At 48.1% G+C, this 27836-nt stretch overlaps 1 protein-coding gene across 1 annotated transcript in view; it reads right to left on the reverse strand.

The window, feature by feature from the left end:
• The window catches only part of CUNH4orf19 (chromosome unknown C4orf19 homolog), a 102199-nt gene that overhangs the window by 73642 nt on the left and 721 nt on the right, over positions 1-27836 (reverse strand). The gene's annotated exons all lie outside the window — the stretch shown is intronic.

The following is a 27836-nucleotide window of genomic DNA, read 5'->3' on the forward strand; positions in this document are numbered from 1 at the left end:
TTTGCACTTACCATGAAAATGCTCCCCTAGTTTTCACTTTGTGGATATTAAAAAAAAAGGGGTGTTATTGATGCTAGATGCTGTAGATGGTCTTCCTCAATGCCCTTCTACTTTACCAAGCATATCTTTTTCCAAGGACTGGTCTCTCTGATAACATGTCCAAGTACGCGAGATAAAGTCTCTTCTTCCTCCATGCTAAGGAACAGTCGGGCAGAACGTCTTCCAAGAAAGATCTGTTTATCCTCCTGGCAATCCACGTATTTTCAAGACCCTCTGTCAACACCACAGTTCAAGTCTACCAGTTCTCCCGAGGCCTTCCTTATTCACTGCCCAGGTTTCACGTGCGTATGAGGCGAATGAAAACCCCAGGGCTTGGGTCAGGCATACCTTACTCTTCAAACACTTTAAAGCGGGCTTCTGTAGCAGATTTTCCCAAGACAAATGTCATTTGACTTCTTGGTGACTTCTTCTGTGGATGTGGACTGTGAACCCATGTAAAATGGAACCCTTGGCCACTGCAATCTTCTCATTTGCTGTATTTGGGTATAGTACTATTTTGGATTTGACTATAATCACAAACAACTATGGAATTAACATCGCTCACACTCTGGCTAAATGTTATTGGTAAAAAGTTTGTAGTCATTTAAAAGCCTTTCTAGAAATCTATTCTGTATACAATATGTTTATACTACATATATACATTATTTATAAATATTATATTTTCTATGTTCTTTCCAATCTTCAAACTGGTATATGAGACACAATCAAGTAGAGCAGCTCAAGGTAAATCATCTTTTGAGTAATTCATAAACATTGCTTTAAAAAAGTTATTTTCTTATATATAATTTCCTGAAGAGAAACTAGAAAAATTTTCTCCTACTTTTGTTAAGAACCTTAACAAAATCAGCAGGTCATTTGGGAGTGGGTCAGAGTTAATTCAAGAATGAAAAATATAGCATGAATACTTATAATTTAAAAAATGTTTATTTTGAACAAAGGATCCTTGTTATCTTAATCTTACCCTTGTTCTTGGCAGCATGTATATAAAGGGCTTATTCTCTGTGGGAGTGGGGAGCTCTGTGGGTGTGGAGAAGATAGCAGGTCTAGTTTTACTACTGGTTCATTTTGTCCTGGGGTTGAAGTTTTCTGTGAAAAAAAGCAGCAGCATTGTTTCTATGAATTGTATAAGCAAGAAGGAAGGAGGAAATGTTAGGAAGAGGATTTCTCAATTTTACTTCTTAAAAGGCACTCCAAGCCCGACCCTTAGGATCCAGTTTGACTAAGTGTATCCTTCTTGGCCCAGCAGTATATGAGAGATGAAGAAGAATTTGTCCTGAGACAGCAGAGCAGGACAGTGGGGAGAAATTAATTTGCTAATGGACCTTGAGTAAGTGACAGCATTGATCTTTGAAAGGATCAATAAATAAAACCTTCCTACGGCTTATACCATTTTATAAAATTAGTAAGCTAATATAATCAAACTGTTGTACTATACGGTATATGAATTGCATGTCATTAAAACTGTTAAAGAAAGAACTTTGGGGTGGGATTCAGATTTTAATTTTTCCTATGCATCTTTGCTTTAGCAGGACTACCTAAGGAGCCTTGGTGGCGCATGGTTAAGTGCTCGGCAGCAAGCCAACCCAAACCAAATGGTTGGTGGTTTGAATCCACCAACACTCTCTGGCAGAAAGATGCGGCCCGTCTGCTCCCACAGAGATTACAGCCAAAGAAAGAAAGCGGACCGGGTAGCTCTACTCTGTCCTACAGAGTTGCTATGGGTTAGATTCAACGTGATGGCAATGGGCTTTGTTTGGTGTGTCATACCTGATAAAGTGTTCATTCTTCTCCTCTATATCTCTAAGAGTCAAATTACTTGTCACTCGATTCTGAGACCTCTCACATGGGTTGCCAGGCCAGTTGATCTGGATCAATGGAACTGTCCACCCCAAACCAAATCCATTGTCCATAACTGGATCCCTTTTCATAGAGGCCCTATAGGACCGGGTAGAACTACCCCACTGGGTTTCCGAGGTTGCAAAACTCACAGAAGCATACTGCCACATCCAAGCCACTGGTGAGCTTGAACCGCAAGGCCTTTGGGTGGCAGCCGAGTGCTTTAGCCGCTGTGATACTCGGGCTCCTTCAAAGGCTCTAGGCACCATCTACCCCAATTCTGTATTCTCTGTACACCCCTCCTGGATGACAGAGTCATGACTGCGAATTTTAGGACCTCAGATTGGATTCCGCTTCTTTAAAAAGTCAGTCAGCCTGCTGATAGGTGTCGAGGAATGAGGTCTGGTCACAGAAGTAGGAGAAAAACTAGGGGGTGTGCACTGTTATTGTAGTCAAGGGGGAAAAACGTTTTTAAAAACAGGGTACCATCAGTAGCCGTAGGCTTTTAAAAAAGGATTAGAAATTGCCATGTAAGACAGCAGTCACTCAAGAACCCTGATCACGAGCCCGAGAAAAGATGTTGGTTCTCTGTGCATATACATTTTTCAGTTTGTAAAAGACATCTGGTTGTGATTTATTGAGGAGAAGTACGTCCCGTCCCTTTGGGGTGGGTGGGCGTGAGGTGGCAGATTGAGAGTTAATGGGTGAAGAAATGTCTCTGAGGATTGGTGAATAACCACATGAGAGTCCACGTGATGAAGGCTGACCTTGAACAGGAAGCAAGTACACCTTATCCAGTGAGAACGAAGGGAATGAGGAAAGGGTTCATACCCATGGAGATAAAACTGTGGATGTAGGCGGGGGCAGGAAGCGGAGGTAGCTCAAGCCTAACTGCCAGTATTTGGCACACACGGCAAGTGCCTGGCAGAGCTGCCCCACTCAGTTTCTGGGAAAGAGAAAATCTGGCCAGAAACAGCCCAAAGGGAGCCATCCCAGAGCAGGCAGTGGTTCAGAGGGATCACCAGCCAGAGAAGGAAAGGTCTCCCCGGGGCGTCTCAATGAAGCAAAGGAGAGGGCAGGCTGGCATGCTCAAGAGCAGTTAGGAGCATCTCTTAACTGACCCGGCAGGAGACCGCCGCCGCCTCCTGCTTTCTCCCAGAAGCCCTTCCTGACCTTGCCCCTTCTACCTCGTCACCATTGCTATTGTTAGCTGCCAGCCAGCTGATTCTGATCCATCATGAGTGCAGGACAGAACTGGGTTCCAAATTTTTTTGCTTGTGTGTGTGTGTGTAAGAAAGAGCTTTCACCTTCCTGACCCGATGGCTGAAGACAAAATAGGTGCATAGGCAAATGTGGTGAAGAAAGCTGATAGTGCCTGGCTATCAAAAGATATAGCGTAGGAGGTCTTAAAGGCTTAAGATAAACAAGCAGCCATCCAGCTGAGAAGCAACAAAGCCCACATGGAAGAAGCACACCAGCCTGTGTGATCACGAGGTGTCAAAGGGATCAGGTATCAGGCATCAAAGAACATAAAATCATATCATTGTGAAGGAGGGGAGTGTGGAGTGGGGACCCAAAGCCCATCTGTAGGCAACTGGACATTGCTTTATGGAAGGGTCACAGGGAGGAGATGAGCCAGTCAGGGTGCAGTGTAGCAACGATGAAACATACAACTTTCCCCTAGTTTTTAAATGCTTCCTCCCCTCCACTATCATGATCCCAATTCTACTTTACAAATCTGGCTAGACCAGAAGATGTACACTGGTACAGATAGGAACTGGAAACACAGGGAATCCAGGACAGATGATCCCTTCAGGACCAGTGGTAACAGTGGCGATACCAGAAGGGTGGGGGGAGGGTGGGGTGGAAAGGGGGAACCGATTACAAGGATCTACATATGACCTCCTCCCTGAGGGACAGACAACAGAAAAGAGGGTGAAGGGAGATGTCGGACAGTGTAAGATATGACAAAATAATGATTTATAAATTATCAAGGGTTCATGAGGGAGGGGGGAGCGGGGAGGGAGGGGGAAAATGAAAAGTTGATGCCAAGGACTTAAGTAGAGAGCAAATGTTTTGAGAATGATGAGGGCAATGAATGTACAAATGTGCTTTACACTATTGATTTACATATGGATTGTGATAAGAGTTGTATGAGCCCCCAATAAAATGATTAAAAAAAAAAAAAAAGAACTGGAAACACAGGGAATCCAGGACAGATAAAACCCTCAGGACCAATAATGAGAGTGACAATACCAGGAGGGGAAGGGGAAGGTGGGGTAGAAAAGGGGAACCGATCACAAGGATCTACATATAATCCCCTCCCTGGGGGATGGACAACAGAAAAGTGGGTGAAGGGAGATGTCGGACAGTGTAAGACATGACAAAATAATAATGGTTTATAAATTAATCAAGGCTTCGTGAGGCGGGGCAGAGAGGGTGAGGAAAAACAAGGAGCTGATACCAAGGGCTCAAGTAGTAAGAAAACATTTTGAGAATGATGACAGCAACAAATGTGCTTGACACAGCCCCCAATAAAATGATTTAAAAAGAAAAAAAAAAGAAAGAAAGAAAACATCCCAGCCCCGTCCAGATCAAGTCTGTAAGTCCGATATTAGCCCATAAGTCCATGAATCCCTCTTCAGACTCCTGCAGTTACCTGCAATGATGCAAAATGTAGGAAGATCACAGGCTGAAGGGTGCAAAGTCTTGGGGATCCAATGGTGATGGGCACATCTCCAGATCTCTGGCTGCCATCAGCATGGCTCCATGTGGCTTGTCAACAGGAATGTGTAGCTGAGTGTGCTGCCTCCGGGAGGAAGTTCCCAAAATCCTCATGAGAAGGCCATGCCCACAAGGAACCATCATCAGGCTGTGTCCTGCTTGACGGGCTAGACCCCAGCACTTCACTCTATTAACATGAGATTATGTAGCTACCACAAATATGATAGCTGTATGAACTCCCAACAAGATTGTTAAAAAAAAAAAAGAATGTAACAACTAAGATTCCTCAGAGGGCTTGTTAAACTCTATATAAAAAAGCAATGGGACTATACAAGTTATTCTTAGTTTTGGAGGAAAAATAAAACATCTTTATAAACAAAAAGAAAGAGCTTTATACAAAAGGGCAATTGTATATTGAGAAAACATCCAAGCCCAGCCCAGATCAAGTCTATACGTATGAGATTGGCCCATATGTCTGATACCAATCTATAAATTCCTCTTCAGACTCACGCAACTCTTGCAATGAGGCCAAATGCAGGAAGAGCATAGGCCGGGTGGTAAAAAGTCTTGTGGATCCAGTGGCAGTGGAAGCATCTCAGCGCTGGCAAGGGGTCTCCACGTGGCTGCTCCAGCTCCAGGGCTCCAGCGGAGCCTTGTGTCTTGTCAGCAGGAAGACAAAACAGAGAGTATTCCAAATGGTTTTTCAGGCTCTGTCACTTTGGACATAGACTGCCTGTCTTGTCCTCGGAAGCACCTCAGGGTGGGCTGAACCTGCCAACCTTTCCTCCAGTAGTTGGGCACAAAGCTGACCGCACCGCCTAGGGACGATCTAGATTAGGCTGCATAAAAGCACACTCCTTTGTACTTTTTTCTGGTGGAACCACACTTTGAAATGAGATTTCCCTGGAAGTGATAATGTGATGCTTTTTGAAATAGCAGTAGCCACACGAGAGCAGAGTTTTTGTTTTGTACTGTGATTTGGAGGAACGTCTGCAGAGTACATTGACTTGCCATCCAACAATTCTTACACGGTTTGCTCCATGACACGGACTCCAATCCCCACGGAGTGGCAGCGTTCCTTCCATTCCCTTTCTCTGCTGACCTTTTCATTGGTGTCTTTCCCACCGTTGGAGCTTTCGGGCCCGGGCAACCGCTGCCCGTGGGTTGTTGCTCTCATGCAGCTGACTGTCTAAGCGCGCACACCTCGCTGGTGGTACGGTTCACCTTACAGATCTGTATTTGGGCGGCACATTCAGTTCTAGGCTTGACGGGTGACTGAAGGCCATAGTCTCAGAGGCTCCACTGGTTTCTATGCGACCAGTAACCCTTTATGATTTGGAGTTTGTCCCCACAGAGGGGCAGCGGTGGATGCCAGGCACCATCTAGTTCTTCTGGTCTCAGGGCCAGGTTATCCCTTAGCCCTTTGGACTAATTGTTTCCATGCGTCTCTGATTTCCTTCACTGTTCTTTCCTCCAGGAAAGATAAGAAGAGATCAATTGTTGCACCTTTGGTCGCTGCTCACAAGTTTGTAGACCCCAGTCGTTACTCACCAAAGTAGGGTGTAGAAGCATGTTCTTTGTGGATTGTGCTGCGTACCAGGACTCGTACTTTTCTGCTTCAGTATCCTGTTGAGTCCATAGCACCATACCTAGCATGTAGTTAGCAGTACCTCACATGCTAACTACTACACTGTGGAGTTTCAGGAAGGCTGACAGACGTTTTCTGTTGGTAGGGTTTATGGGAAATACTCAGTACCTATTTGTTATGAGAGTAAGAGTTTCTGAACTAGTGGAAAAAACCAAACAAATACTCAACTATCTTATCCCCAAGACACTCAGACTAATCAAAGGTTTTACCTCATCATTAAAAAACCTATTTAGGTGAGCAACTTAAGATTTCCAAAGCAGTGGTGTTTACAACAAATCCTAGGCATCACTGAGACTCTGTTAATAACTGATTTGCAATGAAAATAGTAGGCACATGCTTACGGTAGCCTCTGAGATAATATATAACTAGAAAGCCCAGGGTTTCATTCCTAAAGTTTCACACTTGAAGTGTTCCCAGCGACAGAGCTCTATAGATCTGACCCTCTGATACAAAATGATCCTCCCTCATTTAGTGACGCAAGCCATGCACCTGCAGACAGTTAAAAGGAAGGGGCATCGCCAGAAACTGCCCAACACTTTTCCCGGGAAAGGCAATCCACCAACACGTGCATACAGAGAAGTATCATTCACTGGGCAAATGTTTTTCCTCCGTTCACCCAAAGCATATATGGGAAAACAGAAACATCAAAGACAATTCTCAAATAGCTACAGGTGCAAAGGCACAATATCCACCCCCCTTTGGTTTCCTTCTTCATCAGACCCCCTCTCGGTAACCTCTGCCAGGAAGACACATTCCTGAAATCAGTCCCAATGGAGAAGTCCCCAGAGGAAAGCTTTAGGTACTTAAGGTCATTAAATGTTTTTTCTTGCTTTGCACTTGACTGCAACCCTTAAAGTTGGCGGTTGGAACCCATCCGTGTTAGGCTGGGTTCTCCAGGGAAGCAAATCCGGTGACTCTTGTACATGTATGTTCATAGAAAGAGATCTGTATAAAGAAATGGATCACACAGTGGAAGGGGGCCAGTCCAGTCTGGTTCAAGGCCGTGGGTCAGATGTAAGCTGACCTCTGATTCCTGTAATAGCGCTGATGAACAGGAAGCAGGAGGTTAAAGCAGAAAGACCACAGGCTGGTGAATGCTGAGGTGAATGAATCTGAGATCATCCAGATGAGTCCAAGGCTGGCAATAGGTAGATGGCTCCTGGGATCAGCAGGCGATACAACAGGAGTTCAATGAGCCAGATGCAGGATTCAGATCCTATAGTAGAAGTGAGCCGACTTCTTGACGCTTTAAGAGCATGGAAAGAGTAGGCCACACCCCACATGAAACCTGCTTCAAGTGTATCAAGGCTGTGGCCAGATTAAGGACGTCTGTTCTCCCCACAATTTCTGGGGCTGCTTCACAAAAGACCCAAACACAGAGTTGACCACACTATGTCAGATCCTCTCATAGGGGATTCCTGGAGCTCTGTTTCCACTCAGATAGTTGGCAAGAAAATCCCAAAGGGGACATCTACTCTGTGACACACGTGGTAGTGGTGAGTCAGAGTCTAATTGATGACAACAAACACAACGGACAACATGCAACAACAAGAAGACACTAGAATATTTGTTGATTACAGATAGTAAGCTGGACCCTGGTGGTGTCGTCACTATGAATTTGGCTGCTAACCGCAAGGCCAGCCATTTGAAACCACCAGCAGCTCCCCAGGAGAAAGAGGGTACTTTGTACTCCAGTAAAGAGTGAGCCTCGGAAACTCAGGGGCATTCTACCCTGCCCTATTGGGTTGCTATGAGTCAGCATGGCCGTGAATATGGACACAGTAAGAAGCCTTAGTCATCAGACCACCTGTCTTATCCTTTAATCTTACCTATACTCTTACAGCCGAATTCTTTCATAGCAATGTGAATTTCCAATAGAAGTTATTATCCACATTAACCATCAAAATTTCTCAGTGTTTAGGCCTACAGACTGCATCTCCCAAACTGTCACAATGTTCCCATAAAAATGCTTTGCCAAAGGAGTACCTCTTTGAGAGAGACTACGGTCACATGACTCATGGCAGAGAGGACATAAGGGGCCTATGTCCTCGGACGGAAGGGTCAAGTAATGAGAAACATCAATTCTTGAGTTTTTAAGGCAGAGTGACTTCAAACAGTCTATCCTGTTATCTGTCCAACAAGCCTTGTTTCCTTGGGACATTCAGTGATTCTAGCTAACATAACGACTCAGGAAGAGCGCAGAAGAACGATGACGGAGTCACGGTGCTGGCAAAGAACACCGGAAGAACCACGGCTGTCAGACTAACAGATCTGTCTTGGAGGAAATACAGCCACAACACTCCTTAGAAGCAGGATGGTGAACTTCATCCTCTCTCCTTCCGACAGGTGATCAGGAAAGAACGGTCCCTGGAGAGGGACATCCCACTTGGTCAAGTGGAAGGTCAGCACAAAAGAGGAAAACCCTGGGTGAGAGGGACACAGTTGCTACGACAATGGGCTCAACCATGATGCTTGTGCGGATGGGGCAGGACCGGGCCCTGTTTGGTTCCGTTGTGCATTGGGTTGCTACGAGTTGGAACAGACTCCATGAGCATGTGACGCCAACATCTACCACCAGAATCACTACCAGGGACAGGAGCGGCTTGGTCTGGTCACAGCTGAACGGAATGATGAGAAACCACTGCTCCAAGTGCTCCCAAAGGCTCACACACTGTTCCAGAATTGGATGACATACAGATAGTGCTGGCGCTTGCAGGAACACTCCCAGGATCGACGCTTTTGTCATGGCAGAATTTTCCCTGTCTCACATCATTCTGGTCACATTCCTGTCGCCTCTGCAATACAGATCTACTGATAGTCTCCTTCCTCCCCATCATCCTGCCCCATGGGAGCTCACCCTTCCCCGACCCCTGACCATCCCTTATCCATACTCTCTGCCTCTGCCTGCGGTTCGTAGTCAAGAAGCTTATTAAAAGACCAAGTTTTTGCACTTGTGAAAAGAACAAGGTGAACATCTGGAAAGGCAGATTACAGTTGATTGAGGAAAATAATTATCCTGATTTCAATTATATCAAAATATTTACAAAACAAACAAACTCGCTGCCATTGAATAGAGGCCAACTCATAGCAACCCTATAGGACAGGGTAAAACTGCCCCCGTGGGTTTGCAAGACTGTAGAACACTCTATCGTTCTCCCTCGGAGCAGATGGTGGTTTTGAACTGCTGACATTGCAGTTAGCAGCCCAAAAGAGAACCACTATCCCACCAAGGTTTCAAACAAAAAACCTCGCTACCATTGAGTCAATTCTGACTTACACTGAACCTCTGGGCAGAGCAGATCAGCCCCTGTGGCTTTCCAAGGCTGTACGTCTTTAGAGCAGCAGAAAGCCCAACCTTTCTTCTCAAGCAGTGGCTGGTGGTTTCAAATTGCGGACCTTATGGTTGGCAGCCCAGCATATCACTCAGTATGCCAGTGTTTCCCAAAGTGGTGACACTGCCTCCTGGGGGTGCTGGAATGACCCATGGGGGCTGCTAAAGCACATACCTATACTTTATCCCGTATGATGGGCTGCAGGAGGGGCCCTGTGGTGTACTGGTTATGCATTGGGCTGGGAACTTCAAGGTCAGCAGTTGGAAACTACCATTGACTCCTTGGGAGAAAGATAAAACTTTCTACTCCTGTAAAGAGTGACAGTCTTGGAAGCCCACAGGGGCAGTTCTGCTCTGTTCTACAGGGTCGCCACGAGTCAGCACCGACTTGATGGCAGGGAGTTTGGTTTCTGATTGATAATTGTACAAAAGTTTATAATTGGCGGGCTGGATAAATGTCTTCGGCGCCCCCCCCTCCCCCAAAATGGGAATAAGACCACATACGTTTGGGAACCAATGCCTTATGCCATCAGGTATACTTAACATACGAAAGGCAGATTTACAGCCATGAAAGCTTAAAAATCTCTGTTCTCCCCAAGCTGTAAGATCAACTGTACCGTCAGTAACTGTGCGAATCCACAGAGGGTCAAATGGGAGAAAGGAAAAGCAGCTTGAAAGCTAAAGACATCTAAAGCGTAAGACATCCAAGCAGATGGTAACAACAGCAGCAAGAGGAACTGTCTACGGGATGGGAAATGCTCCGCTGAAATGAATTAATAAAGCACGGAACACAAACGAAGCAACTTCACTACCTGGGAACAGAAGTTTCCAACAGATCACAGCTCATTTAGGTGACGAGCACCAGATGCCGGGCGGGCGGGCAGGCGAGCGAGCGTAGCTCAGAGCAGACAAAAGTGCTCTCGTTAGCTTCAGGGGAGGAGAACATAATGGGGGAGCAAGCCATCCACCCGACCTGAGCAACTCCAGCCATGGCTCTGGGGATGACGGGACAAGGCAGTGTTGGACTCTCATCATCTGGTGAGAGAAAACCGATCCGGAAGCCTCGCGGAGCTGTGTCTCCACATGAAGGCTGCCGGTCCGGGCCCAAACGAGGCCAAGGTTGGCTATGTGTCTGGGAGATAAGCAGCAATCCCTGGAACACGCTCTGTGAAAAGGGGCTGGGAGAGTTGTGGGAAGAGGAACGTCCTGGAGACAGATGTGGAAATCACTGGACTTAAACATCCACTGCCCATGGTGTCCATAGATACACGGCTTCTGGGGCCATCAACCCAAGAGCAGCCTCATCTTTCTCCTTCTGAGGAGCTGGGGGTTTTAAACCCCCGACTGTTCCATTAGCAGCCCCACACCTATCCCATAGCAGCACCAGGGCCTTTAAATCCAAAGTCCATTACTCTAGAGCAGGGGACCTCAAACTAAGGCCCCCGGGCCACATGCGGCCCACCGAGGACATTTATCCGGCCCGCCATGCCTGTCCTGCTTAGCAGCCCTCTCGCCCAGTGTGCACAGGAATTTGTTCGGTTTTTTAAAAAAACGATAGCTTGGCCCTCCAACGGTCTGAGGGACAGTGAACTGGCCCCATTTAAAAAGTTTGAGGACCCCTGTCCTAGAGTAATGTCATGTCGCAAAGTGGTAAGTTGTTCTCTGGTGTGTGTGTGTGTGTGTGTGTGTGTGTGTGTGTGTCAGACACACAGGGGATACGAGCAAGGGAGAGACAGACACTGAATGAACAGTCTGAGGATAAGGGTCTCCTCTCTTTTTCAAATTGTAGCTTTGTCTATTAGATGTGAAGGAGCCCTGGTGGCTGGGCTAACTGCAAGGTCAGAAGTTCGAAACCACCAGCCCTGCTAGGGAGAAAGGCTTTCTACTCTTGTAACCAGTGACAGTCTCAAATACTCATGGGGGGCAGGTCTACCCTATCCTCTAGGGCTGCCATGCGGCTGCATCGCCGGGATGGCAGTGAGCTGGCGTTTTTTGGCTCTTAGATCTGAAGGGCAACTAATGACTCTCGGTGGCTTCAATGGTGCTTTATGGTGTGCTGAGCAGGCCGCTGGCCACTGGTGGGCTTGTGTTCGTGCCAAAGGCCCAAGAAAGAACCAAGTAATTCCTATTGTAGCGCAAATGGTCGAGCGCTTAATCACGAGGCAAAGGTTGGTGGTTGCAACCCACGCAGAGGCCTCTCGGCAGTCAGGCCTGATGACTTCCTTCTGAAAGGTCTTGGGAACCTTGGGCTGCAGTGGTGCTCTGCACGTGCGGTGCCAACGTGAGTCAGAAAGGACTGAACATCAGGAGGCAACAACTCACATGTACAACAAGTACGAGAGAAGAGTCAGCCCCCGCTGGGTTCTAGCCCTGGCCCTGCTACTGCTTCAGGCTGGGTGACTTTGGCCATGTCTTTAGCCATTTGTGACATGGGAATGCTGGGCTATCTGATTTCTGAGGCCCTTTTCTCTGGGATTTACCATTCTGGAATACATGTGGTGTGTGCGTTCAGAGGAGAGAGCCATCATTGTGGGAGAGAAGATAATTTTGCTCATATTTTTTTTGCTTACAAAGATACACACCAGAGCTGCAACACTGCTCCAGGGAATAGCCATGCAAACCGTAGGCTGCAAATGTTCCCAGTAATCTCCTCCTCAGAGATAAGCGTGCGTATTTGTTTAGATTTTATTCTTCTAGACATTTTCTGTCAAGTGCTATTTGTATTAACACAGAACGCAGCGTGTATATTTTTTCAACCAAAATTTGAAAACGTGACAATATCTCCTTGGCATCTTTCCAAGTCATTCGGATGCCTCTTATCAATCGTTCTCCAGGCAGAACATGGCACCATTACGAGATTGGACTTTATTGAGCGCTGGTGTCTCGGTGACCCGTTTTGTGGCTCGGTGAGCAGCCGCAGTACTGCAACAAGACTGTGTGCGTGTGGATTTCAATGACACCTCCTCGGCTTGCCTCTCATCCCAGCCCATGACTGGGTCCAGAAGAGCTCAGGAACCCGTTCATTTCTCTCCATCGAATTTAGCATCGTGGGTTACTTGTTAGCGATTTGAAACCACCAGCTGTTCTCTGAAGAAAGGTGCGCTGGCCTCTGTGCTGGGAAAAAGACGAGGTTTCCCACTCCTGTCAAGTGAGGGTCTTGGAAATCCACAGGGCAGCGTTACCCTGTCTCACAGGGTCGCTAGGAGGAAGGCAGTGGGGGAGTAGTATTCCTCCAAAGATTGACAGCCCACAAGGGCAGTCCCTCTACGTCACAGTCCTGCACGGTCCCTCTAAGTCACAGTGGACCCCATGGCAGTGCTTTTGGTGGGGTTCTTGCAGTAGTCCCCTAACAAGTCACCTTTCTCCCCAAATCAAGCTCTTCTCCAGTCCCCCCACCCCCACCCCAGCCTGAGATGCACACGATTATTCCCCACTGGAAAAACGTTCATTAGCTTCTCATGGTTCTTATGATGAAAAAATACCAACCACAATGGTTCCAATGTCTAACAGACTAGTCGTTGAACTGCTAGTCGAGCATAGACAGTCTGGTTCATGGTTGTTATGGGCCATTGAGTGGGTTCCGACCCCTAGCACCCCTGTACTCGACAGACTGACACACTACACCTTCCTGCTGCACCTTCATGACTGTTCCTGTGCCCGAGCCCGCTTTTCTCCTGTACTTTATGCTTTACAGCTCCTTTTTCATTTGTGGCTTGTAGATGGGTTTTTAACTTTCACCCTAGGATACACATTGGAGTCTCGGCGTGGTGCTGCTGGGTCAGAGGCTCAGCTAAAAGAAAGGTGGGAGGTCTGAGTCATCCACCCATTCGTACCTCAGAAGAGAGGCCTGGACACTTGCTTTTGAAAAAGTAGCTGCTGAAAATCTAGAGAGCACAGTTCTCCTCTGATAATGTATGAGGCCACCGTGAGCTGAAAGTACAGTGAGCATCACTGGTACTGATAGGGGGCTGTGGTGAAGTGAAGGGTGAATTACTTATAGCTTTCGATCTGTCTCTCTATAGCTCCCACCAATGAACTGGGTGGGACTGGGGATTGGTCAGGTTTGCCATTCCCTTGGGTATAAGAGACTCCCCTCGGAAGAGGAAGCGCGAACCCCAGGGACCGTCCAGAAAGAACAGCCACCAGTGCAGTGCAGGTCTGATCCCTGTCTGCAGTTGCATAGGTACAGAGGTGGCAATGAGAACATGAGGCAGAGTAAAGGGGCAGCCCTGAGGATGGTGAGGCCGAGTGGCGGGCTCCCTAGCTCGTGGAGCAAGGCAGAGCCCCAGGGACCACGTGGCTGAGAGGCTGAGCCCTAGACAGAGAGATGTGGCTGCTGTCTGAGAAGAGGCGCTGCTGGAGCCCGAGGACTGTGCCCTTAGTGTTTCCTGATCCTGACTTGGAATACCTGTTAATGTCTCTAATAAACCGGATCGCTGTGAGTGTTGTCTGGGAGTTCTGTATGACCGTTGCAGGAGATGATGGAACCTAGCCAGAGAAGCAGAGCGCCCTGGGAGGAACAGTCAGTGTCAGAATCGGTAGAGGAGGACGGAGGGTGGTGGAGGCATGTCTGACCTCTGCTTCAGGGCAATAATGGGCCTTGAACTGGCGAAGAGTTGGATTCTCTTTCTCCCTTGTGCAGCCCAAGGAGGTCGCATGTGGCCTCCAGGCCACATACACAGCTGGAGATTAAAGTGGTTGCGCCAATCAAGAGTATTCGCTGCAGAGAGCTGGCGAGGAAGAAGAGACGCCTTCAAAAAGGTCGTGAGAAATGGAACTGAAGGATACTGGAATTTCCCCATGAACGTTGTGAAGTCCACTTGCATATGATCAGATGGCCACCATCTAGGGGTGTGTTAGCAGACTAGGAGCGGGGCTATTACCCGTAAGCTTAGCAGTTCAAAATGACCACCCACTCTGTGGGAGAAAGACGAGGCTTTCTACTCCTGTAAGGAGTTCCAGTCTCAGAAACCCCACAGGCACGGTTCTAGCCTGTCCTGTCCTCTAGGGTCACTGTGAGGATGGACAGACTCGATGACGGTAGGCGAGTGTGAGTTTCTTTACCTCTCATCAGTACAAATAATTTTATTAATGAACCAAATGAATGTTGGAGGCGAGTTTGTCCTTGGTGAAATAAATCAGTGTCGTGTGAGATGCGTGGACTGGCTAGATGTATTGCGGAGGCAATCCCATTTTTGCAAGAACACGGTAGAAAGTGCATGTACATAATGCACACCCAGGTCCATCGCAGCTCTGTTCGCCACGGCAAAAAGATGGAAGCAACCTAGCTGCCCACCAGGGGTATGTGGTAAACAAACAGTCTATACACACAACGGAATACGACACATCACTAAAGAACAATGACCAAACTGTGAAACTCCTCAAGACAGGGATGGGTTCCAAGGCCTTATGCTGAGTGAAGTTAGTCAATCACAAAAGAACAAATATTGTATGAGATCACTGTTATAAACAACCAAAAAAATCAATATAAAGGTTTTCGTATCACACAAAACAGACTGTGGCGGTTACCATGGGTAACGGAGGAAGTCAGAGGCTAGCGTGCAGACAGTGTTAACCGGGTGAAGGAAGGTAGTATCTACAAGCGGGAGAAGAGGAAAAGCAGGGAGTCATGGGACAGAGCAGCCATGGGGAGGGTTGAGAGGCTGCTGAATACAAAAAAGATGATCTGATATATAAGCCGCCATCTAATTCATAATAAAAAGTAAAACAAAAGGAAGACAGTATCAGCCTAGTAGCCTGTCTTTTCACTCACCTCTACTCTTATTTCTGAAAGTGCCTTGCCCCCGTATTGAATTAAGGAATCCTGCTGAAGCAGTGGGTCAAGCATTGGAGTGCTAACTCCAAGGTTGGCGGTTCAAATCCACAAACCGCTTCAGGAGAGAAAAATGAGGTCTGTTCTTATACAAACTTACAAGGTTACTATGATTCGAAAATAGACTCGATGGCAGTAGGTTAGTAGCTGGTTGATTCAACCAAAGGATTCTTGGTGCGCATATTAAACTCTTAGCTTGACCTAGCCTCTAGGAGGGTGGTCACATTTGCCTCTGACAAACTTTCCATCATAGTAGGTATATTTGGAGAAACTAAAAGAACAAAAGACAAGACTTGACCAAATTCACAGAACCAGTCATGTGAATGTTTTCTGTTCTCCTAATTCAGTGTTAAAAGGAGTCCTGGCGCGAAAGTGAAAATGCTCGGCCCCTACCTGAAAGGCCCCTAACAGAATAGACTCAGGGTTCAGAGGGAGAAAGACCTGGTGATCTGTTTCCATAAAGATTGAAGCCAAGAGAACCCAATGTAGATATCACACGGGGTCCATGTGGTTTGGAATTGACTCTATAGCGCCGACCGCCGCTGCCACCACTGTGGGGATGAATGAAGCCCTTGATTGGTTACCGTACCAAGTATGAGGTCATACTTATCCTCCCACCTCTAGATCTTGGAGGCGGCAACAGCTACCCACCCCACTGCTGCAGGTCTATTCTGACTCAGAATCTCTGCCATCAAGTCGATGCTGACTCTAGTCATAGCTACGCTACAGGACAGTGTAGAACTGCTGTAATCCTCTATGGGAGTAGAAAACACAGTCTTTCTCCCTTGGAGCGGCTGGTGGTTTCGAACTGCTGATCTTGCGTATTGCAGCCCAACTTGTAACCACTACGGGAGCAGGGCTCCTCTTTGGACTCATAGCGATCCTATAGAGAGGGTGAGGTAGTTAATTTATTGTGCCAACCTGGCCAATAAACACATGTGGGGTTAATTGAAGGGTGGAGAGATAAATGGCTCTGTGAGCCTCACCTTTCAAGTTCTAGGTCTCTTGCTTTCTGATGGCCAGACCAGGGTGCAGCTGCCTTAGTCAGTTCCCTGCTTCAGCTGGCAAGGCTCACTTCCTGAAAGACGTCCCCGAGGAGAAGCCACATGGACCTACCCTGATGCAGTACTGGGTGCTGGAGCAGCCGTGTGGAGACAACCTGCCAGCGCTGAGATGCTTACACATTCACTGACTCGGCTTTCCTCCTGCAGTCGGCATCATTGCAACTGTTTTGTGAGATGGAGGACTTTGTGGATTGGTGTTGGACATATGGGTTAATGTTGGACTTGCGGGCTTTGGCAGCACTGGGTTGGGATGTTTTCTTGATGTGCACTTAACCTTTATATAAAACCCTCTCTTATACATGAGTTTCCGTGGATTTGTTTTCTCTAAAGTACCTAGACTAATACAGAGGGTTTCTAAGGCTGTAAATCTTTATGGGAGGAGGTAGCCTCATCATTCTCCTGTGGAGTTGCTGATGGGTTTGAACCACCAACCTTGAGGTTAGCATTCTAGCACTTACTCAACAGCACCCACAGAGCTCTAGCTACCAAATGGAGTCTCCTCATCTGAGCAAGCACATTGGTTCAGGTTAGTTTACAGGCCTTAGCCTACAGAGCCCTGCATAAACGAGCTTTTGCCTGCTTCCCCTGGTGCTCCTTGTGCAGGAAACCTTTCTGGAAGTGGAGCAGCAGCGACTTCAAGACCCTTGAATACACTGTCCTCTCTTCCCACCCTGTGATTCTTGGCGTGGTCATCCATCAGGCATCAGCCTTTCCTGCCTCTCAGGCTACACAGCTGCCAGTGTGTCCCTTTGCAGTAGACGCATGACTGTGATGTTTGCATGGTTATTTGGACTCAGAGCTGCCTTTTCCATGAGTCTGTGTCTGCGTCTGTTTGTTCACCCTTGTATCCCCACCACCCCACACAGTGCCTGGCCTCCACCAACACCAACACGTGTTCCATTAACAGAGCACTTTGAATTTATTCTGCACAGCATGAATGGAAAACAACTTTCTATGGCGCCGATTGCAGGGGGCTTTCCCAATGAGAACACTTCTTGAAAAACCCAACTAGATTAACAAAGTGAAGGATTAAGAATATACCAAACGCCAGCGGTGCGGTGCGGGCCTCCTGTCCCACTCCGACCACAGCCACGTTTGTTACTTGGCCAGCTTTTGTGGGAAGAAGGCCTGGTAGAAGTCAGAGTGGCTGCCAGGAACCCCTTGCCTTACCTCTCCCTCAGGCTCCACACTCGCAGCAGCCGCTCTCAGTGTGCAAATAAGTAAGTTCCCCTTCCTCGGAGAACTCCATGTTTTGTTTTCTCAACCACATTCTGGACACCTTCCCTAGGAACTGTGACTGCCTTTTGTCCCCACGGACACAATAAGCTTGAGGTAGACACGGCCGTCAGGAAGCATTTAAAATGCCTGGGCAGATATTTAAGAAGGTATTTCATAGGCTGGAAAGTTAGGCATCCAGACATTCAGGGGCAAGTCCCACATGTTCACGGTGGATTATTTCCTCTTTGTCCATGTGGCTGATGTAAAGATAAAGACCCAGGTAGCTTGAACATCCGTCTCCCCGACCCACCTCCCTACTCTCCTCGAAGGCACAGCACCTCTCTGGTGGAAATCCCTCCTGGCGAGAACTGAAGGCCAGAGAGGCTCAGGTCAGAGTTATTAAACATTTACTCAGGGCAGCGTCGCCCAGGGCAGCTCATGCTGCAGGAGGCAGTCTGTGCCCCAGTTTCACAGATAAGAAAACGCACTCAGTGCGATGACGTGAAATTGACAGAAGCCCACGGCACACACGGCAGAGCCAGGAGGCAGATGTGACCAGGACGCAGCCCTCATTCGAGTTCACCACTGAAGAAGTGCAGCTGGCCAAGTGGCTCAGGGAGGGGCCCAAACGCAAGCCTCGGTACCTCCTCACGGGGCCCACAGCAATGAAATAAAGGGTGGGCACCGACCAGCAAGTGCGCAAGGGGGCAGACGTGCTTACGATGCTATTGTCGGTATTTGGGTGGTTACTCCTGCTGCTTCCAGCAGGGCCTCACCCCCTTAGCCCTGCCATCGCTGTGTTGCTGGTAGGTGGCATGGGGTAATTGTGACCCAGTGCACCACGGGGGGAAACAGTGCCCATCCCTGCACCACCTCGCAGTTGCTGTTTGTGCCTGTGGTGGCAGCCATGACTGTCCATCCCTCTTGTTGAGGGCCCTCCTTTCCCAGGTTGGATGCCCTTCTCCAGGGACTGTACCCTCTGACCACTGGGGGTCCTACCAAGTTTCCTTGGTGGTTGTTTGCTACTTAGCTCTTACAGGACAAGTACCTCTTTGCATTGCAATTTCAGTATTTTAGTTCTTTTAAAACAACTTTTCCCCCCCATTCCTTAAAAAATAACACTCCCCTCCTCCCATTAAATCCTCGGATCTAGCTCTTCCCATACCAATGGGCTGTAACTTCTCCGCCTTCTTTTTTCATGAGTTCAAGTCCCCTAAGAAACAACCCAGTCCCGTGCTTCAGCAGCAAACATGTCTTGCCTTTTTACTATCTTTGAAGAGCACCAGATTAAACTCATTACGGGGTGAGGGGTGGGGGCTGGGACCCCACCAATGGTCTCCTGAGGCTGGGCGTCTGCTTTCGAAGGAGACAGCTTTTATGACATGTCCACTCCTAGAACGCTTGGCTTCCTTCGCCAAAACCAAATCGTTGTGTCATAAAACCTGTCCCATCAAGTTTCCAGGAGAATGTGGAGAAAACGTAGTAAACAAAATCTTGACTGCCTAGCCAATGAACTCTGCTTCATGATCCTCTTTAGAAAGGACTGTAGCATTACGTGCATTCTGTTCATGGCAGCTAGTTAGCAAACCAGGAGTCAAGCCCAGTTCACTTGTGTGCTCTCGCTCTCAACACCACCCCACCCCACCCCACCCTGCCCTACACACACACACACACACACACACAGGCTAATCGGGGGATCAGAAACCTGGGTCTTGGCCCTGGGGCAGGGGGTGTCTGATTCATAAATCTCCTTGAACAAGTCCCTCCCCTCCCTAGACTGCACTGTTTCCTTATCCATACAATGAGAAGTTTGAACAAGTGAAGATACTTTCCTGTCAAGATTCTATAGTCCATATTTTGGAAAGCCTCAGATTAGTTGCTTAATAAATAGGTTTAAGAAACTTTATTTTGAAAGAAAAAAAAAATCCAAAACTACCCTGCCCCCACCCCCAAACACTCAAACAATCAAAGGGAAGGGGCCACAGAATAGCATCACACTATGTTGTACATAAAATGTGGCTTGTGAGGAAATATGAACGCTGATCCCTGGGGATCAACCTAGGGATCCAAGTACAGACATCAGGTGAGGGAGGGGCTGTGTTGAAGTGACATTTCTTTATAGGGCTCTTCCACCCACATGACCAAAGGACTGAGTGGGACTATGCAAAGGTATGCTTGTAATGATCACAGAGGGGATTGGTCAGGGTTTTTTGTGTGCCACTGCCCTTCTTATAAGAATGAACTGCCTCAGAATCAGGGACAGAGAGACATCCCAGGATGGTCAAAAAAGAGCCGCGAGTGGAGAACACTGAAGGTCTCTGTCAGAAATGGCGCAGGCTGAGTGAGACCAGGGCCACCAACGGCTGTGGCATGGAGACCATGGGGCGAGCAAACGAGCCAGACCAACACGCGAGGCCGAAGCCAGGGTGACGCGAGCTGGAACAGAGGAGGAGCCTCCAGGCCCACCGAGGCAGACAGAGTCCATGGGGTCTCGGGCTGAGAGGCTGGGGGCTAGAGAGAAACTTGGCTACTGGCTGAGGAGAGGTACTGCTGTGCATCAGTAACTGTGTCCTCATTGTTGTCTGATCCTGACTTAGGTAAGGGTAGCCTCTTAACTTCCCCAGTAAAGCTCTGTAATGTGAGTTTGTCTCTGAGTGAGGCGTGTCCACTGCGATGGATTAAGGAACCTTACAACAGTAGTGTGGGAGGCCCGGTTGGTGTCAGAGTAGGTGAAGCAGGTCGGAGGGGAAGGTCTTGGGCTGGTGAGGACTGGATTTTCCTTCTTCCTCGTGGAGCTTCTTGGAGGTCAGATACGGCCCCTGTGCTATTTCACACCTGGGCGGTTTCAGTTTCGCATGAAATATTTACTTCAGGCTCACTAATACAAACTTTCAAATATCTTTGTGAGTTTGTCACAATGTACACACAAAAAAATCAAAAATGGGTTAGTTGGATCATTTCCTCAAGAGCAAATACAAAGCCTCCTGAGTGCTTTAATTAACCAAGAGAGGTTTGGGCTTGGAGAACCCAACCTGGGCTCCAATCTTGGCTGTGTCCCCTCCATGGCCTTGGGGAAGCTACGTCTGTAAGCCTCAGTGCCCTTCCCTGGAGAAGGGCACTCTTTCTTGGTCCTACCTTCGTAAGTATCACAGTGTAGATGGGAAGGTCTGCTTAACTCCAGAATGATTCATGAAGAGTTTCAGGACAAGTAAAATCCAACCACCACTACCCAACTAATAAATTAAAACTCCCCATGGGCAGATTTGGAATTTAAATGTTTGGGACCATTTGAACCATTTCTTAGCCCACGTTGGAAAGCTGGCACTACTCAAAGGAATGGGAGCAACTGCTTAATTCAAATCAAAAACAAAGCATTCCCAACAAAAAGTATCCTCCTTTTCCACTGGCAAAAAATGCCAAGATCACAACCCAACCTAAAGCTTGGAAAACACCATGCAGAACCTGACAGTCAAGAGCCCCCTTAACACCTCTTTTGTTTTTCTTTAGAAATCCCACCTGGCATCAAGAGTTGTGGCAATGCCTCCCATGCCCCGCATCCCTCTCCTTGAGCTAGCTTTCCTCTCGAGAGACTGCAAACCCTCAAACCTGGGGACCCAGCTGGTAGCAGCTCTCCATGAATGCTCTTCCACCCTTCTTGAAACTCAACCCATTGCAATAGTCAATTCTCATGCACGGCAGCCCTTCAAGACAGAGAACTGTCCTATGCAAGGCTGTAATCTTGATGGAAGCAGAGGCCCACTTCCTTCATGTGCAGAGCAAGCTGGGGATTCAAATCACCAACCATTCTTTCAGCAGCTGAGCGTTAACCGCAGCAAAACCAGGGTTTCTTCCAGCCTCCATGGCCTATCTTATTACAAGTCATGTTTTCCAAGCTTCCTATATCACTTCTCAAACTTTGTTGTGCTTATGACTCGTGGAGATCTTTCTAAAAGGCAGATCCTACTTCCTTAGCAAGATTAACACCCTCTCAGGGAATTACAGGGCTGCTGGTCTACAGACCTCCACTTGGAGTAGCAAGGATTATTGGCTTCAATCGTTCTGATTCATAGCAACCCTATAGGGCAAGTGAACGGTCTCTGCGTGTCTGAGGCTGTAGATCTTCATGGGAGCAGAAAGCCTCATCTTTCTCCCATGGAGCTGTGGGTGGGTTCAAACTGCTGCCCTTGTGGTGCCTACCACCACACACTCCACCTCCAGGGCTCCTTCACTCACTGGCATAGTGGGGTGGGGGTGAGGGGAGTCGGTATCTTTGGAGCAGGGACAGTTTGAATACTGTGATTTTGGTCAGGCTTTAGCTGTGTAGGAGCCCTGGTGGCAGGAGCGACGCGTATGACAAAGGAGCCCCAGCAGTGGGTTACACGTTGGGCTGCTAACCGCAGTGTCAGTCTTCCTGGCTGTTCTGCAGGAGAGAGACGAGGCCCTCTGCTCCCACAGAGACTCACAGTCTTGGAGACCCTACAGAGTCCTATGAGGCGGAATGACTCAATGGCAGGTGGTTTTTTGTTTTATGCCCGTATGTGTTGGGGTAGTTTGTTACACAGCCATAGATAACGGATACAGTACGTTTTTGTGGTTGGATGTCTAAGAACAAAATACATACTGTATATACATATGTGATTTCTTATCATGCATTGAAAGTAATTTCTCAATAAGCAACGAGTACTAGAATGTTTGGGGGAAAAGGTATTTAACACGCTATGAACATTCCATATTCAAAAATTGGGACTTTTCAGTCAGTCATTGGAACTGGAATTGGAAAAATCATTTAACCTTTTTGAGAGCATCTGTTTTCTCCTCTGTCAATTGCTCCCTAAATGATCAAGGACGCATTTTCCCAAAACACGGTACTTACATCCTTGCTAACAGAAGTTCTGAGCTCAATAGAATGTTTCCGTATGGGCTCAGGAAACAACAGCCTTCACTGTGCGCATACTGTGCTGGCTGTCAAGCAGCGGGTTGACCTCACTTCACATGTAGCAATGGGAGCCAGGCAGAGCATCTGTGAGGTGGACCTCCTTGCTGAATGTACGTCCTTTCGCTTGCTGTGGGCCAAGAACCCAGATACTAAGTTATGCAATTCTGAGTGGGGCTCTAAGTTTTAAAACCACGGCCGTCGAGTCAATGCTGACTCCTAGCTGTAACTGTATAGGAGTAGAAAGCCCAGCCTTTCTTCCGAGGTGCTGCTGGTGGTTTGGAACTGCTGACTATGCGGCTCGCAGCCCAACTCATAACCAGGACACCACGGGAGCTTTCCTAAGTGGGAATGTAAGTAGGTGGTCCCTAATGACGAGCTGCAGATGCACGTCGATGTCTTCTGCTCATTTCTAGATTGCAGTACATATACTGTGGAGGGCTGAGGTTGTTGGTAACCCAAGCAGCCACATGCGAGGGAGACTGTTTTCCAGCCACTCAATGAAAATCATGCCTTTGCATGGACAGCATACACATTACCCAGGAAGGGGACTGAAATAATAAAAGCGAGAGCAAAGATTTGAGATCAAAATTTAAAAAACAAATTCAAAACACGTGTGCGGAGCTTGATACTGGGACAAATGAGTAAGTGCATTGCAAATATATCCAAATACGCTCCGTGCGTAGTAGGTAGCTGCGGGTGACAGTGAGTCAGTGCGGTGGCTCTTCCCTACAGCCAGGCGTCTCCTTCCTCTCACCTGCTGGGAAGACATACGTTTACGCTGCACACAGAACCATCTCGTGTCATACAGTGGGTCATGCTGTCGAGTCATAGCAGCCCTGTGTGTCACAGAACAAAACACAGCCTGGCCCTGCACTGTCTGAAATGAGAGTAAAAAAAAGTGGGTGGGGTGGGGGCTGTTCTGTATGCGTACATGAATGCTCAACCCTCAGGGTACCTTTACTGCTAGGACGTACATCAAGTCAGAGAATGGCCTCCTGGATACAGCACGCGGACAAGAGTTCATCTTAACCTTGCCCTCAGATGCATGTGTGAGAGAGACATAAAGAAGCACGGCGCTGTTGGACATGTGACCTACAATTGGCTCATTCTTAATCTACAGGCGTTCTTTTTTCTGTAATAGAAACAAAGCTATGTGGGTTTCTAGAACAACTACAATCAGGGTGGAGGTATGACAAGGAAATGCTTGTGCTTATTAACCAGGAAGAAACATTTTGAAATGACACTTCAGAGGATTAAGACGCCAATATTTTCTCAGTGTGAGCCTGCAAAATCCCTAAATACCTTTGGAGTGAACTCACTTGGCCTATGCTGCGGAAGCCACCGTCCCTCTTGTCTGTACTTGCTCCACGTCCCTCTTCCCACTGCACAGGTTGTGGCTGTGGGTGGCTCTCAGCCGCCTAGTCTTTCCCATGGCTTTTCCTAAAACTGTAAGATCCTTGCCATCAGAGGGGGATCTTGCGGCAACCCAATGCCTAATCCGGCAGCTCTCTGTGGTGGCACGGCACTGCGGTTTAGGTACTGGTTACTCTTCGAAGGTTAGTGGTTCAAGCTCACCAGCTGCCCCGTGGATAAAAGAGGAGGCTGTCTGCTCCTGTAATGATGTACAGTCTCAGAAACCTTTATCTAATGTCACTGGGAGCTGGAATTGGCAGGGGCTTTGGGTCTGGGTTTGGGTGGGTCTACATACATGCCAGCGTTTCCTTTTATTTTGGACAGGCACGTAACGTGTGCGGAATAAAGCAGAGTTCCCGGCTTGTGGTAACATTACACCAAAACAAACACCCAAATCCAAACAACACCTCATTGCCATTGAGTCAGTCAATGCTGACTCATAGCGACACTATAGAACGGTCCCCTGAGGTTCTGAGACTAACTCTTTACGGGAGTAGAAAGCCCTGTCTTTCTCCCAAGCTTCTGAATTGCTAACCTTTTCTGGATCACAGCCCAACACATAACTGCTGTTTGGTCACAATGGAGACCCGAGAGACCCCCTTTCGTCTTAACAGGAGTGTGCTTCATTGCACCTGAGCAGTGTTTTGAGCCCTTTTACTGATCTGCTTTAGGACGCATATGCATATGATAGGTATGTGTTCAGATCGGACCCTTCGAAGCTTCCAACCTCAGGGAGCACACTCCTCTCAGATGGGAAGGGCGTGAAGAAATGACAGGTTTCCGTTTCAGTTTTATTCTCTTACGTAACATCCAGGGGGGGTGAGCTGGCGGTCCTGCACTCAGCTTTCCCCTCCCACAGGGGAAGCTTCCCTACTCCTCCTAAGTCCCCCTCCTGCCGCTCAGCCCCTTGCCATGCAGCCAATTCCAGCTCACATAGGGTGGGGTAGAACTGCCCCTGTGGGGTTTTAAGACTGTAACACTTTATGGGAGTAGAAAGGAAGCCTCATCTTTCTCTGGAAGAACAGCTGGCAGTTTCGAACTGCTGTCCTAGAAAGTTTATTCAGTGGCCAAGTGCTTGTCTCTTAACTGAAAGGGTGGAGTGTCCTTCTCAAAAAATTATTCTTACTCCCATAGGGTCGCTACCAGTCCAAACCAACTTGACAGCAGAGGGTTTAGAAAGTCTACCTGTAGCCAGATAATGAGTCTGCTAACCAAAACAGCAAAAGACAGGAGCTAGGCACTATTTAATCAAGAGTCATGATTCAAGGTTATTGAAAAAAATTATGATGGAGTGGGGTGGGGGGTGGTCTGGGGAATCCTGGGTAGGTGCCCTGGTTCTTCTACAATCTGCAAAGCTGGCAGTTTGAAACCACCAGTCACTCCTTTGGGAGAAAGACCAGGTTTTCTACTGCCATACAGAGTTTTAGTCTCAGAAACACCCAGGGGCAAATTTACTCTGTCCTATAGGGTCTCTGTGAGTCGGCATCTACTGGACTGGATGGCAATGCGTTTGTTTTGGCTTGGGTGTTACAAATAGCTAAAATGCTAGGATGCTAATCAAAAGGTTGAAGGGCTAAGTCCAGTCAGAGGCAACTTGGAACTAAGGTCTGAGATCTACTTCTGAAAAGGCAGCTATAGGAAACCATGTGGAACCCAGTGCCACTATGACAAACACAGGCTGCCAGCAGTCAGCATTTACTTCAAGTCAACCGTGTTTTAAGGAAATGGGGGAGACGCTTGTTGTTGGGCACTGCTAGTCAGCTCCGACTCCCTGCGACCTTACGAATGACAGCATGAAGCATTGCCTGGCCCTGTGCCATCCTCCCAATTGTTAGTGTGAGCTCACTGCTGCCAGGGCCTCATTCCATCTCCTTGAGGGTATTCCTCTTTTTTGACCTTCAGTTATTTGGGAGGGGCAGCCAGTGGGCTCCAGCGGTGGCACTAAGAGCAGAGGAGGGTCATACTGCCCAGCCAGGGGGCTGGGGCTGGTTTCTGGCCAGAGTGAGCCCGTCTGTTTCCTGGGTCATTAAGATTCTAGCTGGGGAGTCAGGGGGAAATACTCCATTTCTAGGATATTAAAATCCAGCTGACTTAATATGCACTTTTTCTTTTGTTAAATCCCAGATAAGGAAAAAACCCTTAGACTACCCCTAAGGAATGACTGAGTGCCAGCGGGGGGTGGGGGAAGACACCCTGAGGCCTACCTGATCACACATCCACTCAATGAACAGGATAAGAGAAGCAGCACAGACAAGGAAGAAGAGAAATTAGCCCCTGACCCTCCATTTCTCCCCCACGACCACTATAAAATAGCCCTACATGAGAGAGAGAGAGAGAGAGAGAGAGAGAGACAGAGAAATAACCCAAGAACTCTGTGACTTTTGGAGCTGAAAAACTGTTTTGTAATTAAAGAACTAATCTACTTCCAATGAGATGGTTTCACAGTAGCGGTGAGCGGTTAAAGAGGCATGAATGATTAGCTTTAGACACGTTTGTTACCTCCCCTTAACCGGAGGATTAAAGAAAGGAGTAAGTGGCAAACGGAGGATCTCCTGTCTTTTAAAGGAGCAACCAGGTTACTACTTCCCATTCCTCATTCTGCTCTCACACACTCCCTCCTTCCTCCAGCTGCTAGTCCTCCCGGTAATTTTGTTACCAGCCCCACCCCCCTCCATATTCACAAGTCACAGTGAAACCTGCCAGGGGCAATTCTCTCCCATAAATGGTGACAGGCAAACAGAACTGCCCCACCCCATCCATCTTTCTTCAACGACCTGAACCACCTCACCAGACACGACGTCCTGACTTCCCCAGAGACGGTATATACGTAGTGAATGGGAAAGAAAATGTAGTAAGTCTCCGAGGAACATTGGTCAGTTAGTTTTGCTTTGCTTTTAAGATGATAGGCTAGAAACAGCAGTGTCTGCGGTACAAACCCGCCAGCTGCTCCACAGGAGGAAGCTGAGGCTGTAGGCTCCAGGACAAAGGGACAGTCTCAGCACCCATGCTGAGCTCTTGAAGAGTTGGAATCAACTCCATGGTGGGGGTGGGGGTGGGGTGACCACAGAGGGGAAACAGGGACGTCTGCCTCCTGTCCTGCAGGTTGGGTGGTGTCAAGCCATCCCGCACTAGCTCCGTGGGGTACGATCTGGTGAACTGCTCCCCCGTTTCCAGCCTCGACAACTCTATAGAGTGGCCCTACTCGGCCCCCAACTGTCACAGAGCGTCGCCGCGGGTCCAAACGGACCACGAGGCAGCTAACGGCAGCAGCCTGCCAGGCAAAGGTCCTTCCTTGGCTGTGGCTTAAGACCATCTCACCTCATCCGGGCCGCCAAGGTCAATGGAACCGAGGTGATCGATCTGGGAAGCGCTTGCCTAATTATTAAATATTTAGCAAGCCGTCGGTGACCACTTCACTGTCTGCACCAGGCACCCTCTTCCAACACGTGCAGCTTCCGAGAGCACCTTATCTCCTCCCCTTCACCCCACCCAGCCCCCTGCCTACCACCCAGGGCGGTACCATACATCCAAGGGGGGCGGGGGGCGATGCTTAATTTAAACAAACAAACAAACAAAACCCACTCAGACACACGGGAAATGGGGAAATGAGGGAAGGAGGCGAAACCAGCTCTGTCATAGGAGAAACCCACGACCCTGTTTCAACTCAAGTTCTCAGAAAGGCGGAAAGTTCAGTAATTAGGCACTTGATACTAAAGTGTGTCAGGCCACCAATCGGACGCCCAGCTTGCACCCACCACTGGGGCTCTGGTTTG

The sequence above is a fragment of the Echinops telfairi genome, unplaced genomic scaffold, assembly GCF_000313985.2.
Source record: "Echinops telfairi isolate 266 unplaced genomic scaffold, ASM31398v2 ScPeMD7_7468;HRSCAF=8506_0, whole genome shotgun sequence".
Taxonomy (NCBI): domain Eukaryota; kingdom Metazoa; phylum Chordata; class Mammalia; order Afrosoricida; family Tenrecidae; genus Echinops; species Echinops telfairi.